Source organism: Pipra filicauda, unplaced genomic scaffold (assembly GCF_003945595.2).
Source record: "Pipra filicauda isolate LSUMZ 115617 unplaced genomic scaffold, ASM394559v2 scaffold204_size1372650_pilon, whole genome shotgun sequence".
Classification (NCBI taxonomy): domain Eukaryota; kingdom Metazoa; phylum Chordata; class Aves; order Passeriformes; family Pipridae; genus Pipra; species Pipra filicauda.
The window spans coordinates 936503-953988 of NW_024104315.1; the positions used below are offsets into that span (position 1 = coordinate 936503).

The window sequence follows — 17486 nt, forward strand, 5'->3', positions numbered from 1 at the left end:
GATCCCAGCTGAAGTCACACCCTGATGGAAGAAGTCCTTGAACTTCATCTTTCCTTTTATTGACCCCACACTAACACCAAAATGTCATAGCTGGGGCAATCCCAGGGGCTGCAGAACCACCCTGTGTGTGAGTACACCTGCCCTGAGACCCAGCTGTGGCGAGGAGAGGAAAACTGAAGCAGGAGAAGCAGAGAAAGAGATGAAACACAGGTCAAAAGCTGGAGCAAAAGGTGAAAAAGAGAATAAAGGTGGGAAAATGAAAGGCAAAGTCTGAGAGGACATCATGTCTTCAGAAAGGCAGAACCCACACAGAGAGTAGCAGCTCCTGATAATTCCAACCTAAATCTGGAGATTCAGGGAAGAAACACGGGCTTTCTCTTTGTTTTGTTTCATCAGGAAGAAAAAGTTCTGCTCCTAAACTCAGGAAATACTTTAAAGTGTTTTAGATCCGAAGTGTTATGTTCTCTTACTTCAAAAGACACACAAATCACAGACACCCATTTACTGACATAGCTAAAAAAACCCCACCACAATGAAGAAGGGCATCGTCTCCTCATTGCTCCTCTCCCCATCCAAAGGGAAGAGCAAATACTTTGGCACAGACAAAAAGCCCTTCCTGGCCCTCTGGATTACCTGCTTGCAGACCAAATTCTTCCTCTTAAAAATATCCCTGCCCACTGCTGCTGGAGATTCACCTGAGCATTTCAACCACAGAGGGGAAATGAGATGTTAAACCACCACTCACCATCTGAAGGCAGAAGGAAAAAATCCAGCTTTTCCCTGTTGGCCTTTGTGAGTTTTATAGAGAAACAGGGTTATTAAAGGATGAAATCAAAGCAGCTCTGATGGACACAGCCTGTCTCGTGTCCAAACTTGTCCCAAGGCAATAAACTCTGGGGTTTTGGGACCAGAGCTTCACCCCAGCAGTGTTCTCCCATCACAGCAACCCAGCAGCATGAAGAGTTTTATTTTTCTTTGAGTCATGCTGAGAAATCTCTGCAATTTGTAGCTTTGGAAAGCCTCCACATTCACATTTAATTTGGAATTATATCCTCCCTGTCAAAACATGCCTGGGGGCAAGTCACTTATGAAGAAAAAAAAAAAAGAAGAAAATATAAATCTGAATTTTCCTGTCTGCTCTGAGTCATAACATCTGCCACAGATGTCAGCAGCCAAAGACAGGAGGATGTTCTTCCTCAGAGAGGAGCACCCAAATAAAGCAATACCCCAAAACAGAAGGAATCTGAATCACCTCTGAGGTAAGACCTTAAATATTAGGAACAAATATTAGTACATGAGCTTTCCAGCACTTCTCATGTGCCCACACTAGGCAAAATACCAAATTACATACCTGTCTACTGAAAAAATAGAAGGTATAAATGCACTCATATAAACACACATATTACAGGGGTGTAATACCAAGTTTCAAAGTTCATGCCTCTGGAATAAATCTAAAAATTTGATATGCTCCATATTGTGCCTGAAAGGGAAACAACCAGAAGCGAAGCAGCTCATCCATGTTGCTGGTACTGTGATTATTTTCAGGGAAGATAAATGTAATATCAGATTCAAAAGCTCAAGGCAAAAGCTACTGCCTGTTGCACGAAGTGGTTTGGAAATATAAATAAATATATGAGATATACGATCTTATTTCCATGAAGTGCCATGGTGGTTAAATAATTCTATGCAAAATTATACATATATAGTAATTTAACTAATTGTGTGTACATATATATATATATATATATATATATAAATAAAAACACCTTTTCCACTCAATCTACTTCAGAAAGGGCCAGGACACCCAGTTCAAAGGGAACTGTGCAAACCCTTGCAGAAGACAGTTCCAGAATAATCTGTCCAGGGAGACATTAATTTCCCCATCCCTATATTTAGAAGCGACCTATGATCTAAAACATGAGCCTTCCTCGAGGGTCAGAAGAGATTTGTTTCATTTTATGCAACTGAAGTTAAATTCACAAATAGCCCCTGGCCTTCAGGAGGCTGAAGGAGAAGAGGGTTTGGATTGGATTGTTTTCTTTCTACAAAAAATATCAATAGGAAGCATCTGCTCAGCAGCCCAGGGTACTCAAGATGCAACTGAGATGGGAGATCCTGTACAAAACGCCTTAGAAAGGGCTAAAAATATTAATTATTAAAAATTATTAGAAATTTAGATGAGCTGCTGATATATTCTTTGACCTTTGACAACAAACATTCAAAAATTAAAAAATAGAAAAGACTAAACGAGACAAAAATACGGAGAATATTAAAGGTCCCTTTAAGAAAGGAATGAAAAGAATTATCAGTATTTTATGTACAGACCAAGTGTTTCAAGGAATTGACATGACTTAAGTATTTATGAAAACAGGTGAAACAAGGTCAAACAGTCACTTCAATGATCACATTAGAATTAAGAGACAGCAAGTTTAAAATGGGGAAAAAAATCACAGTGATTAACTTTGTGAACTGTCTGACACCAGACTGTTATTGATACAAAGGGCAGAATGATTGGAAGAATGATTAGATGTTTAAAGTGTTAATAATAACACCTTCCCAAGCCAGGATAAGAATTTATAAGAGCTATTGATCTCATGTTTCAGGATGGAAGCCAAGAAGTAAATGCTTGGGAAGAAGGGAAAAAAATAAAAGAAATCTTTCAGGGACATTTTGCTCCTTAATTGTGATTATGAGAGTTCAGGGGAGGAGGGAAGAATGTTTGGGGTTGGGGTTTTTTTGTGGGTTACTAAGAGGGAGAGCATTCCAAGTTAATTGGATCTTTAATCGGATTGAATAGGGTAATTCCTACCTCTCTGCGTTCCTAATGGATGTCACAATGTCAGGAGTTAAACGCTGAAGTGCTGCTCTGATTTGAGAGCAGCTTCTGGGGAATCCTTAGGCAAAGACAATTACCAAGATGTCCATTGAGAAAGAAAATGATCATGAAGGTCGATACACTTCCAACAGAATTTCTGAATAATTAGTTAGTCCACTCTTACAGGTAGGGCAGACACTCTTGAATGATATTTTTTTCCCTCAATAAATAACTTTATTACCATTTATCATTTTTCCTAGTTCCAAAGAGAACATGACCATAATCAGCCCAGGTTCTAGACTCTGAAAACTGCTCCTTAGTATTGCTGGCAATGCAAAATGTTCGTGGCCACACAAGGCAGAAACACTCAGCCCATGCAAAGCTGCAGGTAATTGGATGCTCTAATTGATCACAAAGAGTTTATGTTTCTGTTAAATGGTCCAAAGGAAACACGCTGCCTTTTTCCAATGAGAAGATCCTGAAATAACAACTCTCTTCAAAGCCAAAAACAAAAGAGGAAATGTTGCTAAACAAAGGTAATAGCTTTGCCATGGAGTCGTAAAAAAAGAACATATGCGAGTTGTTTCTCTCCCCATAACCATTACAGAAACATTCTCTGCTGTGGATGCTAGACAGAGCTTTTGAAATCTTCCTGGAAAAGTGATTTCCACTCCTGGCCGAAGAATTTCCATGAGAGCAAAATTCCTTACAGTCTTTAAGGCATCCATTTCACTTCCACAGTGAAAATCCACAGAAAAGACCAGCAACAAAGTCACCTGGACCATGATTTTGGCTGAACCACTGCACTTCCCCACAGAAGAAACACAATATTATGTTTAAATTAATGACTGCCTCATTAATAGGCACTGGAAGCACTTGTAATAGAGTTAGTCTCTCCTTGGAAAAAAAAGAAGTCAGAGTCAATGATCTGGTAAAACTATTTCAGGAGGACAAAAACACACACAGAACTTGTCAAAAAACAGCTGAGACCACGGAGATTTCCCTGCTGGATTCCCCAAAATTTGGTTTAGTGGTGTAAATATAGGGCTCATGATTTCTTTCAAAACTGGTATCTGTAAGATTGATGCCACCAAGGTGGAGGGCACAGCAGAGCCCACGGTGAGGACTCTCTGCTGAACAGGACCACGCAGACACCACTTTCTCCTCCCACAGCAGCAGAACAGGGGGGCGACGGCGCCAAAAGCCCAAACCACAAATAGGTTTCTTCATCATCATTAGCAAAGCACAGAATCCAAAATTGCTGTTTTGACCAGGAAACAGATGATTCCAGCCCTGCCAGCACTCAAGGTGCTTCCAATGCCAAGACTCCCTTTGCTGAGACATATGTTCCAACACTCACAAACAGAAGCTCTGCCTCCAGTTGAAACTCCTTTCTTTGTCCTTTTGGCGCTTCTATTTCTCCTTTTTGTGCTTCCCATGTAGGTTTCTCCTTATCTTCTGCCTTAGATTTCCTTCACAATGCTCACAGATTTTAAGGCCTTTGCATCTTCCTGCACGTCACAGGCAGTTTGTGCTTTTTCCCTATAACTGCAAATAACATCCAGTAACTTGTGTTTGATTGCATCACACGAGGTATCCCCTCACAGTTTGAACAAATCATAGTTCATTCTAGTGCTTAATCACAGATTAAAAAAAAAATGTCTTTAATGTCTAATTTAAAATAGTCTGGCTCCAGCTACCAGCTATTGGATCTGATTTTTCTTTTCTCTTCTTGATTAAAAAGCTGGATATGCTTTCCCCATGAAAATACTTGTCCCTGTAATCAAGTCCCTTCTCAATCCTCTTTTTGATGAGCTAAGCAGATTGAGTCTCTAAATCTCTCCCTGCATGGAGTTTTCTCCACTCTTCAAATCAATATTGTGGTTATTTTCTTGACTCTTCAGTTTTGTAAACCCTTTTTTTTCAGCTGTTGACACCAAAACTGGACATGGTTTTCCAGCATTCTCATGGACTCAGATAAAAACTGTGTCAAAGGATCCTTCAGGCCATTGAGAAACCATCTTCCTTTCTCTGTCTGCTGTGACCCCTCCATACCCTTTCACCCTGGTCTCAAGGCCACCCTCTTCCAGTGCATTGCTCAAAGCACAGGCAATTGGAAGGAAAGAAGAAGAGGCATCTTGCCAGCCAGTCAGTCACTCCATATAACTTATTATTTCTACACTCCCAGTATTGCCTCATCCACAACTTTGGCAGCAGTCAATTAATTTTGGTGTTCAGACTATTGATAAAGATGGTCAACAGTTTCAGGACTAGTTCTGGTTCTTTTGAAACCCCATCGAACCTACACATCTTCCAGTGCATGAGCCTCACAGACAAATGCCTGTTCAACTCTGTCAGCTAAGTCTTAATCCATTAAATAAAGGCCTTGGAGCAACCTGAGATAGTGGAAGGTGTCCCTCCCACGGCAGGGGTTGGAATGAGATGACTTTGGAGGTCCCTTCCAGCCCAAACCATTCCATGATTACACGAAACAAGATTGCTAGATTGCTCCTAGTCTTACATACCAGCTTTGTTGGGTTGGATTGTTTTTAACTGAGATTTCCAAATCTAACACTAAAAACTCTGCCAAAGCTCAGTTATCCACATCTATCAAACCTGTAACTCCACGAAGAACCCTTTGCAGAGGCCTTAATTATCTCGCTAGTCTTTAACTCTGTATTAATTCACTCCTCTATCAACTTTTCCATTATTTTTCTGGGATTGGTGCCAAGCTCTCCAAACAATCATCTACTACCTCCTTCTGCTTTCCCTCTTTGCACGTGGACTCCTCTGGTACTCCCACAAAACACCAAGATACCCAGGACAACAAAGCCAAAAACACTTGGCCGTCCTTGTGTGATGTATCATCCTACCTTTTGCAAAGATAATCACCAAGACTTTTTCCAAGAGACACTTTATCCCTTTGATCAGTCTTACCTTTCCCTCCCACCACCATTTCTGTCCACCCATCCCAGTTTATCTGTCACAAGGTACAGAGACACCAAATCCAGTGGCTGAGGACAATACAGGCCAAAAAGGTCATCACCAGGGCCTGCTCGTGAAAGCTGTTTAAGAAGCTTCAGTGTTCTGTTTTAGCTGTAAAATTTGATTTTTAGGAGATCCAGCTTTGACCTATCTATGTATTCCATCAGGACCTGAGTAATGGGTCCAAACTGAAAGAGGGGAAATTTAGGTGAGATATATGGAAGAAATTCTTCCCTGTGAGGGTGGGGAGGCCCTGGCACAGGGTGCCCAGAGAAGCTGTGGCTGCCTCTGGATCCCTGGAAGTGTCCAAGGCCAGGCTGGACGGGGCTTGGAGCAACCTGGGCTAGTGGAAGGTGTCCCTGCCCATGGCAGAGGGTGGAATGAGATGGTCTTTAAGATCCCTTCCAACCCAAACCATTTAGTGGTTCTCTATGATATCTCCTCAGTAAGCAGTTTTTTTCCAGTGATGCCCATTTCCTCCCCCACCACCACATCCTCTCGATTCCCTGCTCCAGAAGCACATTTAGCATCCCAGAGTAATTGAACTTTCAAGTTCCAGCCCTGCTCTGGGTGATCCTAAGTGGACTGGACACCCTCTCCTCTCCAAGGTGTGCAGTAAATCGCTGGATTAGCAGCACACACTGTAACGTGCTCGGGCACTCGGAGTATCAGCTGTCTCACATCATTTACCTGCAGCCAAGTTACAGTTCAATTACTGAAGTAATATCTCATTCAGGCAGAACAAAGAAAGGAAAAATATGCAAATGAGTGAATTTAAATTCACTTAATTTAAAGGCCTAAAATTTTTAAGGGCACGTTCCCTCTCTGGGGACATTTGGGTTCAGGGATTATAAAATACATGAAGCTATAAATGGTTAAATGGATTGTCATTGCCTGAGCATCAAAACATTGCATACATTATTCTTTTCAGGGAGTGCGTTATATAATTAACACTGCCAATACACAGCATTCCTGACCATATCCTATCCTATGCAAGGATAAAACTTGGTCTAAACTACCACCCATTACAGGGAGCTTTGTGCACAGACAAGCTTAGCATACATTTTGGAGGATCACAGTGGAATAGGTTTGTATGGAGAATGCTGCTTATCTGCTGAATACAAAGATTATTCCAATTTTTTTGTGATCCACATGATAAGATTGTGAATAACCGTTCAGGTTTGTTGCCTGTTGGGGTTGGGTTTTTGTTTTTTTTTTTTAATAAACACTGAGGCATATTTTTTATGCACCAAAGATGATTTTTTTCCTCTTGCTATGCAGCTGGAATTCTGTGAGGTTTCAGTGCACAGTGATGTCTGACAGGGGGAATGGCTGACAGTGAAAATCTGCTGCACTGGCAGGATAATTAGGTACAATGCTCCAAAAGGCAGGATCCTGCACACGGGGAAGTAAAGGGGAGAAAATCTCTTTTCTTTAGGGGCTGCATAACCAAACAAGCTGTATTACAAGAAAGATGGAGAGAGACTGTTTGCAAGGGCATGTAGTGACAGGACAAGGGGGAATGGATTCAAACAGAGTAGGTTTAGATTGGATATTAGGAAGAAATCCTTCCCTGTGAGGGTGGGGAGGTCCTGGCACAGGGTGCCCAGAGAAGCTGTGGCTGCCCCACCCCTGGAAGTGTCCAAGGCCAGGTTGGACGGGGCTTGGAGCACCCTGGGCTAGTGGAAGGTGTCCCTGCCCATGGCAGGGGAGTGGAACTGGATGAACTTAAGGTCTCTTCCAATCCAAACCACCCCGTGATTACTTTCTGGTGCCACCACACGTGCCACACTTCACCTTTACTAAATCCTTGTTCTATAATACAACTCAAACAGCTCTCAATTTTCAGCAATTCCCTGGGGTATAACATGAAGCTGAAAAGGCAAGTCCGAGCATTTCCCAGCAGGTAGGCACTGTCTGGACAGGTATTAGCTGAAAACCAGGGTGGTGAAATCCCAGGTTGAGTGAGGGCTGCACACGGACAGCAGGGATGCTGCAATTCCACAGGCTCAGCAGAGATAATCAAAATCCCAGATTTAGGTGAAAGCCTAAGTCAAACCTCACGCAGTCAATAACAGAAAGGTGCATTTGTCATGCAGGTGGTAAAACCTGAGCAATTACTGGGGATTTCAGTGGAACCCTGTACATTTAATGAAGCAGGTCTGGCTTAGCTTTGTGCAGCTGGGACAGACCTTTAATCACTGTTACTCTATAGCTTACACGCCACAGTTGTCATTTGTGTGACTCAGAAAACTGCAATATTCATTGCTGTTTCCTGGCTGTTTGTTTCCAGTCAAAACAGGAGACAAGGATAAGCCACTTGAGAGGAGACACCGTCACAAAGCTCCCAACAGGAGTGTTTGTGGACACGATTCTGCAGAAGCCCAGATGGCTGAAAGTCAGTGTAACTCAATCATCCTCAGCTGAACCACAGTCATTTATATCAGTCAAGGACCTGAGCCATTACGCCTACTTCTCAAACTGGTTAGGTTGTAAATTAGATTTTCATCACTCCTGGGACAAAAACCTGACTCTGATGAGGTCAGGGGGAGTTTGACCATCCATTTCAGTGGCGCCGTGACTTCACCAGTGGTTTTCGTGTGCAATATTCAGCCTGAAAGTCACCACAGTTTATCAGGCTTTCCTAAAAATGTATTAAATTAAAGCTTCCATTAGTACTTGCAGATAGCTCAGTCCTGTGTTCTTTACTTCTGCTCAAATGGAACCAAAGGAATATTTATCACAAAGGAATTTGGATTTTAATGACCAAAGTAACTATGGTTTGAGCGATGCCTCAGCAGAATTCAAAGTAAGCACAGAATAGAGTTTATTCCTGCAGAACTGAATGAACAAAAAAGATCAGACAGGACATTCTCTGGCTTACAGCAGGGCAAAACAGAAATCCCCTAAAACCTATTCCCTAATGAAATTTTATGACAGCAAAGTCATTGGTGGAGTAACATGAAAGAATAACCTGTGAAAAATAAAGCACAGGACCCTTATCCAGGAAAAGACTTGAGCAATAACACAAATTTTAGGCAATAAGTTCACTGAAATCAGCAAACAGGTTGTGGTTTGGAGTATTTTGCCTACAAAGAAGTAAACCCAACAACGTTAGCAAACGAGCATGGATGCAAACATCCACACAGACCTGGGTCACCCAGCACAAACCACCCCAGTACCACAGAGGGGAGGATTTTTAGGGATGAGACAGACAGATCACACTGGGCTATGTGATCAGCCTTGGGAAAAAAAAGGTAGAGGCTTCCAAATCTGCAGACAATCTTTTATTATTAATTCTCTAATTTCAGTAAACTGCAAAAATAATGGTGTATTTTCAGAGCACGTCTACTAATAAAAAAAAAAAAAAGCCATTGAGTTAATCACTCCTGTTGCTGAAAGCATTGTTGTGGTATTTTTCTAACAGAAAAGAACCTGCCCTGGAATAATAATTTTACTTTCCCTATAAGCAGAGCAATCTTTCATCAAGACTAATTTTATTTCAAGCACTGGGGATACAGCACTGGCACCAGCCATTTTTTACTGAGACATTGTTCCAGGTTTCCATCGGGTTTAATACTGTAAAATACACGTGACAGAACTGAGCGATGCATTTTTCAAACATTCTCTAAAGCTGTGGGAATACAGTCCTTAAAGGCAGCCCTCTCTCCTTTCAAGTGCCATACAAGCACAGCAGGCAGCATTCAAAGCCACCTCTTCTGTGTCAGCCAGGAGGAAGGGCTGACAGGGAATTGCCTGTGTCACACTCCAAAAGTCACCAAAGGAGACACAGACTGAAAGGTGGATGGGCCCAATTCTGTTTGCTTTCCCCCACCCCCACCTCCCCTCTTAGTGGATTGCTGCCTAACCAATTAATTTTGGCCTGAATAGCGACTGCCAGCCTAGCAGAGTCATCCCCAGGGCCTCCCAAAAAATGGAGACACTTGAAATGAGATTTTTAAAAGCACCAAAGTCATCTGACTAAGCTATATTGAGAGGACAGAGGACTTTGGCTCACTGAAATGCCTGGGTTTCTTTGGAAACTTGGCTTGTTTGTGGTTAAACCTTCTATTCAGGAGGGCACTGAGAGTCCCCAGCCATCAGACCCCCTTCCCATGGGTCCTTCCCACCTTTAAAGTTACAGCTCTGTCCACCTCTCAAGAAAAGAAATGCACAAAGGTGCTGCCTCTGACGCTCCCACGAGGAGGAGGTGGCAGGAACAGCACCAGGCAGGTGACACCAGCAGCAAGGTGAGGTCCAGGCTAAGGACCAAGAGCACTCACAGAGCAGTGCAAAGGCTACTGGGTGCTGTACTGAGGATAAATATCATGGCAGGTACACAGGGGTCACCTTTCCCCACCTCCCTGAGTGCAAACACAGGGAGGATGGAACAGGGACACCACAAGAAGCTCCATTTCTGCCCAGTGGGTGTTGGGAGGTGACCTGTGAGAGCCTGGCGTGGGGCTGTCCCCGAGGCAGCTCAGCCTGGCTGACACACCAGCTCTTACAGCCAGACTGGGAACCATCTGTTCAAAATATCCTCGAAAGCTGCACTCTCACAGAAACAACCCTGCCCAGCCTTGGCCGTTGGCTCCTTCTCCTCCAGCTGCTCAAAAGTGGATCCAGACTCTATTGCTTCCATGCCAGAGAACAGGAGCAAAGACATGGATGAGTCCAAGCAGGCTCATCCCTGTCCTTCCCAATCTCCCCTTCACCCTCCCTAACTCAGTCAGATCCTCACCACACCCCTGATTTAATTCCATCTTGTTGCTGACAAACAACAAGAGAGAAAAACCAAACAATAGGAGAAAACCACCTGAAATCAACAATTTTCTTTATAATCGGAGAAAAGAGAGAGCTAGAGAGGGTCAAAAGAAAATATGAAGACTTAAAATCCCTAATAAAGAAAGCAACATAATTCTTGTCCTTACATGGAACAGGATCTGCACCTGGAGATCACATTCAAAACAACAAACATGAGATCAGCTGTAACAATAAACAGTAGTTTTAATGATAAACTGTTTTCCATCTGCATTTTTTTTGAGTTTTATACATTCAGGTGCAATGAAGGAAGGCGGAAACATCTGCTAGGGAATGCTGAAGCCCCAGAAAATAACATATCACCACAGCCAGCACTCCATGGGCTTCATAGGGGGTGTCTGGACACGGCGGGAGGAGAAACCCAAGATACCAAATATTACCATGTACCTTCATCTGTTTATAGTGCAGAGGCAATCACTGCAATGGCAAGTGCTAATCAGCATTTGGGTATGCAAATGGACTTAGAGAAGTCTGTGCATAAAACAGATACAAGGAGAGTGGCTGGAAAAAATAGAAAAGCCAATTAAAGCAGCCTTGACTTTCGGGCACTGACTTTGTTACATAGAAACAACAGGGAAAAAAAACCCATAACGACACCACCACAAAGTCAAACAAGCTCACATTTACCTTAATCTTTGCCTAAGTCTCTCTGAGCCTAGAAAGGCAATTACAAGTACACAGTTTATGAACTACTATAATCTTAGCCTAGGAATACTGACAATGAGTTGAGATTTGGTTCAGTGTAGTCTTAGCAGACCACTACAACACCCCCTTCTAGTCCAATATACAGTAAATCATGCAATACTCAAGCTCTTTAAAGAAGAGAAATACCTGGATTCCTTTTTCTCATCAAAAGAGAAGAAATTTTCCAGAATACCAACTGCTATCTAAATAAAATGAATGCCATGGCAGCCTGCAGTTGTCCCTGCCCTGGTGTGCTTTCTCCTAGTTACAATTTCAGAAGGGGATATGTCTATATTAGCAAGCAGCAGAGTTCAAAAGGGTGTAGATAAGCAGAGCAAAACAGTGCTGGGAACCCCGGATCCACCCACACACGTTGCAAAGGCTCTGCTTCTGCTCCACTCAGGAGGCCACCGATGAAAAGCCCATTAGCAGCTGAAGTGCACAAAGTAAACTCCTGACAGAGATATTCTGGTTTAGGTTCAGCCAGAATTAATCCAGTTTGTGAGGTCTCCCTGCAAACAAACACCCAGTAAGCAGGATGGGACGACTGCAAGATTCCCTTCCAAGGTTCTCTCCAGAACTAAGGTGTCAGCACACACAGACCCAAGGGCAACAATAAAGAGTTCACTGACAAAACTACAATTCAGTGAACATGAAGTGTCTGCAGGGTGCCACAGTCTGGTAAAAATCAGTGTTGGCACTTTGGGTATATAACCATGATAACATTGCTCTTCCTTCTGCTCTTTGAGTACTAAATCTTTTATTTCCTGACACAGAACAGACCTGTTAAGGAACCAGTGTCTTCCTGGAGGACAACCCAGCAGAGCTCTCCAGCCACAGGGGCCGTAGGATGGGCCAGAGCATCCTGATGTAATTCAGACAATGATCAAACAACACATTCCATGTTGCATTTCATAATGGAGTGTAACTGCAGGATCTCACAGCTCGAGACAGCATGAGGGGAACTGTTCAAAAAGCACTTGGTAGATGACTGCCTTTGTTAGGACTTATGTGTCCCACTAATGATTTTGGGTTTTGCACAGAAGTCTAACCAAGAAAGAACAATTGAAACTTATTATAAAACACTGAGCACACCCCCACCAGAATGTGGTTTACAAGATTCCTGCTCTGTTCTCATCCCCACGCTGCTCCCCAGGCTCTGTACTGGGACATTAATTTTCATTACACATGATTTAAGGTTGTTATAAGGTGGGCTTTGTGCTCACAAAGAACCCACAATCTTTAACAAAACAGAATTTCTACTTTACTGGACAAATATACCAAAAGAAATTGTGGCATCTTGGTGGGTTGCTAAGCAACCAAGAGCTCCAGTGTCACTTGTTTGTGATCAATTCAAGTCATTCATCAGGCTCTGAAGCGCCAGTTCAGGAATTCCAACAAAATCTGTGCCTTGGGAAAGCCACGGGGACTTCCTGACACACAATAACACTTTCTTTCCTCTAAGATAAACTTTGTAGATGTTCTTTTGATCTGTGTGATATGTTAATTCATTTTTCTTAACATACTGCTAATGGGAAAAGCTATAATTAACCAACTACAGCATTGTAACTCGTGCAAGATAAACTGAACTAATTAGTAGTGTTTAAAGTAGTCCCTGTCCTCTCCCACTGGGAAAGGAGCTGATCCTTTCGTATCACAGAAGCAACTGCCCACAACATGAATAGATACCTTTTTGTTTCATTTTCTTTTCCAAACAGAAGTGATAAAGTACATTTTTATTGGCAAATAAGGTGGCTACAATCCAAGCCCCTTGAGGTACGTATCCATGTCGTGAATAATGTTATCTTTCATTTAAAAGAAGGCTTATCTGTTAGGTTTCTTGGGATAAAGAGGTGGACTGTTATGTTTCCATTCATTAAGTTTAATTACTGAAGTAACAAATCTGAATGCCCATAATAATGGCACTTGCTCACACTGAGTTAAATGTGATCAGTGTATATTGCTGAAGCACAGTCTCTTTATTTCAGCCTCATATTCAGAATTCATTCCTATTTCGATAAAAATCAATAATAAACAGGAAGAGTTTAGAAACAAACTGTTTTGGAAGCTGTGTGTTGCGTACAGGAAAACTTCAGCTGCTTGATTGCTGACAGGTGGTTTTTTCTAAAGATATTTCATGATAATTTCACGTACATTGGGCAATATTTCTGAAGAAACTCCAATGCATTCTGCAAATCTTGGTATCTTATCTTTTGCATCCTATTTTAATGTCACATGATCTGGTCTTGTAGTTCCTCTGCAAGCCACACTCCACTAACAGCAGATGCTCAGCCCAAGTGAAGACCAGAGAAACTGGCTAAAAAGAATTTCCTAATTTTTTAACTATCCTTTGGAAGAGGTGGGTGGGGTTTTTTTGGTTTGATTTTTTTTGAAACACAAAGAAAATGTATTATTTTTAAGCAACAGAAAAGTGTTAACACAGCAGCAGTTGTGCTCTTTAATACTTCCTATCAAGAAAAGCCAAGCAGGGGTTCACAGGAAGCAGTGGGCAAAGGATGACATGCACAGCTCCAACAAGGCAACACTGCCCATGTGTTCACAAATGGGCAAAAATTACATATTCATTTAAAGTGCAGACTCTTTTCCTCCCTCTTCTTCTCTCAGAGCTGCAACTAAAGTCATAATATTTATTATTTATTACTTATGGAATGGTATTTGGGGGAGCCCAGTCACACCAAAGGAACCTTTGCCAACAAAACAAAAATGCCACCTGTCAACTCTCCGGTGAAATTTTCCAAAACATGTTGCAAGCAAAACTACTCTCATGTGGTGCTGAGGATGAATTTCCTTATTTTCTATCTGTTATGGTCGAATACCTGTACATTATCCAACATACCAGAGCTTAGCCCCTTTCTGCCCCAAAATAAGAAGCAAAGTATCACTAACCATAGAACATGACTATATAATATTTCTAGAAGTGATAGGTGAAAAGTCTATGTACATTTACCGCGTCTGACTATTGGAAAACAGAACCTTCTTGCACCCTGAAAACCCAAACCAAGCTGAGCCCACCAGTGCTCTGACCGTGCAACACAAATCAATAGCACACAACACCGAGGTTTAAAGATTCCTACAGCTCTCCTGCAGGGCAACACGGACACATCGCTTCCCCAGGAAAAAAATAACCAAACTGGGGACTTTTGCAATTATTTAGGTATTGAGGGGAAAAGAACCCCACACAAAATCCTCTCCAAAATCACTAGGAGGGAAGAAACAAGTGTTTGCCACAGAGGCAGGACATCCGGGCTGGCAAACTTGAACGCAACTAAGCCGACACGAGAGTGACCTGCCGTCCCCCAGCAGAGCCCCCCCGGGCCCCTCCATCGCCCCCCGGATCCCGCAACCACCCGCAAACTTTCCCCGGGCAGCGGCTCCTCCGCCCGCAGGACCCGCTCAGAGCGCGGGGAGCCCGAGCATCCCGCTGGGGAGGGAGAAAGGGGAAGGACCGAGCCCCCGGGACCCCCCGGGACCCCCCCTGGGGCACTTGCCAGGGCTGAGCCCGGCTCCGCTTCCTCATTGCTCCGCAGGGCGCAGCCCAGGTGCGGTGCCGGGAGGAGGAAACCCAGTTTTAAAATATTGACAATAATGATTTCAGAGGGTTTCTGTGGCCGGACAGGACGAGGGGGGATGGCTGCAGGGCAGCCCCTTGGCTGGGCACCCCCGGCCCCCCCTCCCGGTGCCCCCGCGGTACCTTGAGCCCGGCGCGGGCGGAGGGTCGCGGCAGCGGCGGCTCCGCAGCCCCGTCCCGGCGGCTCCGAATTAATCGCTCCACCCCGAAAAAAAAAAAAAAAAAAAAGGGAGGGAGGGAGGGAGAGGGGGGAGAAAAAACCCAACGCAAGCACCAACCACCCCAAACCCAGCCCCGCTCCACACCCACGAGGAGGGAGAGGGTCCCTCCGTGACTGGCATCGCTATCTCCTCCGGCGGAGCTTACAGGGAGCCATGGCAACGAGCCCCGCGCTCCCCAAAGCGCTGCCGCCTCCCCCGGGGGTCGAGCAGCTCCCACCCCCGCCCCGACCCCGCTCCGGATCCCACCTGCCCGATGCCAGAGCCGGCACCAAGGAGCCTCCGCCCGCCGCTCCTCCGGGAGGCACCTGGCGATGGCGGGAGGGACCGGGAATCGCGGAGGGAAGGAGCGAGGAAAGGGAGCCCCTGCCCGCCCCCCGCCCGCGGGGATGTCCCGCGCCCCGGGCAGGTGCGGGAGGGGCGCTCCGAGTGCCGGCCAGCCCAGAACCACAACGGGAGGAGGATAAAGGAATGGCCGAGCTGGGGGACACTGCCCCCGGCAGGACCCTCGGATGCTGTCGCTTCGTCATGGTGGTCACCAAAAGCCGGTCAAGGAGGAGAGAGGCGCTGCCAGGGAAGAGACTGGCCGCCGCCCCGGCTTAGCCCTCCCTGGGGTGCAGAAGTGTCATTGCTTTTCAGAGGAAAGGATGAAAATTCGGAAAACTCCAGCCCTTCCTGCCCCACAGCTCTCCCCCTCTAAACTCCCGTGTACCAGTCATCCCAACACCCGGTGTTTCGTACATCCACACCTCTGAAAAATCCATCTTTTCCTCTTTTTTTTTTTTTTTTCTCTAACACCCCCTCCTAACATTTGCCGTGTGTGCTCTCCATGACCACAAACCCAGGTCAGGTTGATGTGTGCGCCTGAGCACTCGGACTGTGCCTGTGTGTGGTTCACCACAGCGATCCCTGGGTGGAATGGGCTAAATTTTTAAGTGATTGGTGAAGACAGTCGTCACAAATCTGCCGGTCATTGTCTTAAGCACTCCTTGCAGAGAGGTGGGGAAGGTCAGCCATAATCATTTTCATGAGGCCTCGGACTTCTCAGATGATTCTGTCTTGCTGATGACCTTTGGGTGTTTTGCTTTTCTCTGAGCTTTGCCTAATTCAATGAGCAATAATCACAAAGTAACATTCACGGACATTAAACCATAAACCCACCCTACCGAATCACAGCAACACTCATGGGGATTATCAGCATTTGGGTTAAACGTTTTTTGGACAGTGGCAGTCAGAATTTGTTGATGTGCTGGCCAACTGATGTTTATCTCTAGCAGATTTAAGCAGGTGAGCTTACTATTTGGCCAGGAAGTAAACAAATAAATTTAAGGAAAGATATTATAAAGATGGTAGTAAAAGAAAAAAAAAATCTGAAAACTGGAAGGGTAAAGAGCAGAATAATTTAATATATATTTACAGAAAGTAAATGCAAAACTGTTAAAACAATGGTATGTTTGCAGTCATGCAAAGAAAGGCAAGTCACAGATATAATTTTCATATTAGTCTGTGTTTAAGTGAATTTGATCCGACATAAATGTCAAACTTCTCCCCAAATGCGTGGAGCAAAACATGAAAAGCGTGCTGTGGTTGCTGAGAAAGCTCTGAAGTTGGGCAGCCGGATTTCTGTGTGGTGCAGACCCAGCCCAGAGCACACGGAGGGAATGGGAGTTCTCCTTTTGAATCCTGCCCTCACGGCCAAACCCTGAATTGACTTACTGTTTCGTGCAGAGACAGTAAAAGGCTACATTTACAGCACATTGCTTCCCAAAGCAACCAAGAGCTAAGCAACAGCCCTGTGCCCCTGTGCAGGGGAAATCTCAGAAGTAATGGATGGGGAATCAGCTGGAGAGGAATGTCTTGAGTGTGTCAGGGCTGCAGAGGTGTTGAAAAGCCATTTGACCCGGCACCAACAGACCATCAGAGATCCACTCAAACCCACAGGGGACTGGAGATTCACTGGAGCATTGGCAACAGCTGAAGACACCAAGGGTGGGAAGCTGCTTGTCTGGGAGCTGAGATAACAGAGCTGGGAAAAGCCAGGGAGAGCTGGCATTGCCCCTCCTGCCACTGCCAAGAGGATGAAAAATGGGGACGATGACTCTTCCCCACTCCTGGCCAACACCCTCCTGGATGCCTCAGCAGGACCAGGAGTTTCCAGGTTAATCTCTGACATAAAGAAGAGGGACAAGAATTTATTCACCTCCAGTGACTGCTCGAGGCAGGACTGCTGCCAAAGCCAGCTTCCCAGGCTGCCTGTCCCTACACCTCCACATCCCCATCCCAGACACCACGGAGGGAAGCTGGGCTTGCAAAATGCAGCCACCACTTAGACTTTCATTTCCCTGCTGGCCCAACTTTTAGATTCTCTCTGCCA

The 17486-nt window shown here is 44.5% G+C and overlaps 1 protein-coding gene across 1 annotated transcript in view; it reads right to left on the reverse strand.

Annotated features, from left to right (window-relative positions):
* The window catches only part of LOC113999998 (neural cell adhesion molecule L1-like protein), a 137058-nt gene extending 121958 nt beyond the window's left edge, over window positions 1-15100 (reverse strand). Inside the window, 1 exon segment of the mRNA XM_039380822.1 lies at window positions 15018-15100. The gene's annotated coding sequence lies outside the window, so the exon portion shown is untranslated.
* Between the last annotated feature and the right edge of the window lie 2386 nt (window positions 15101-17486).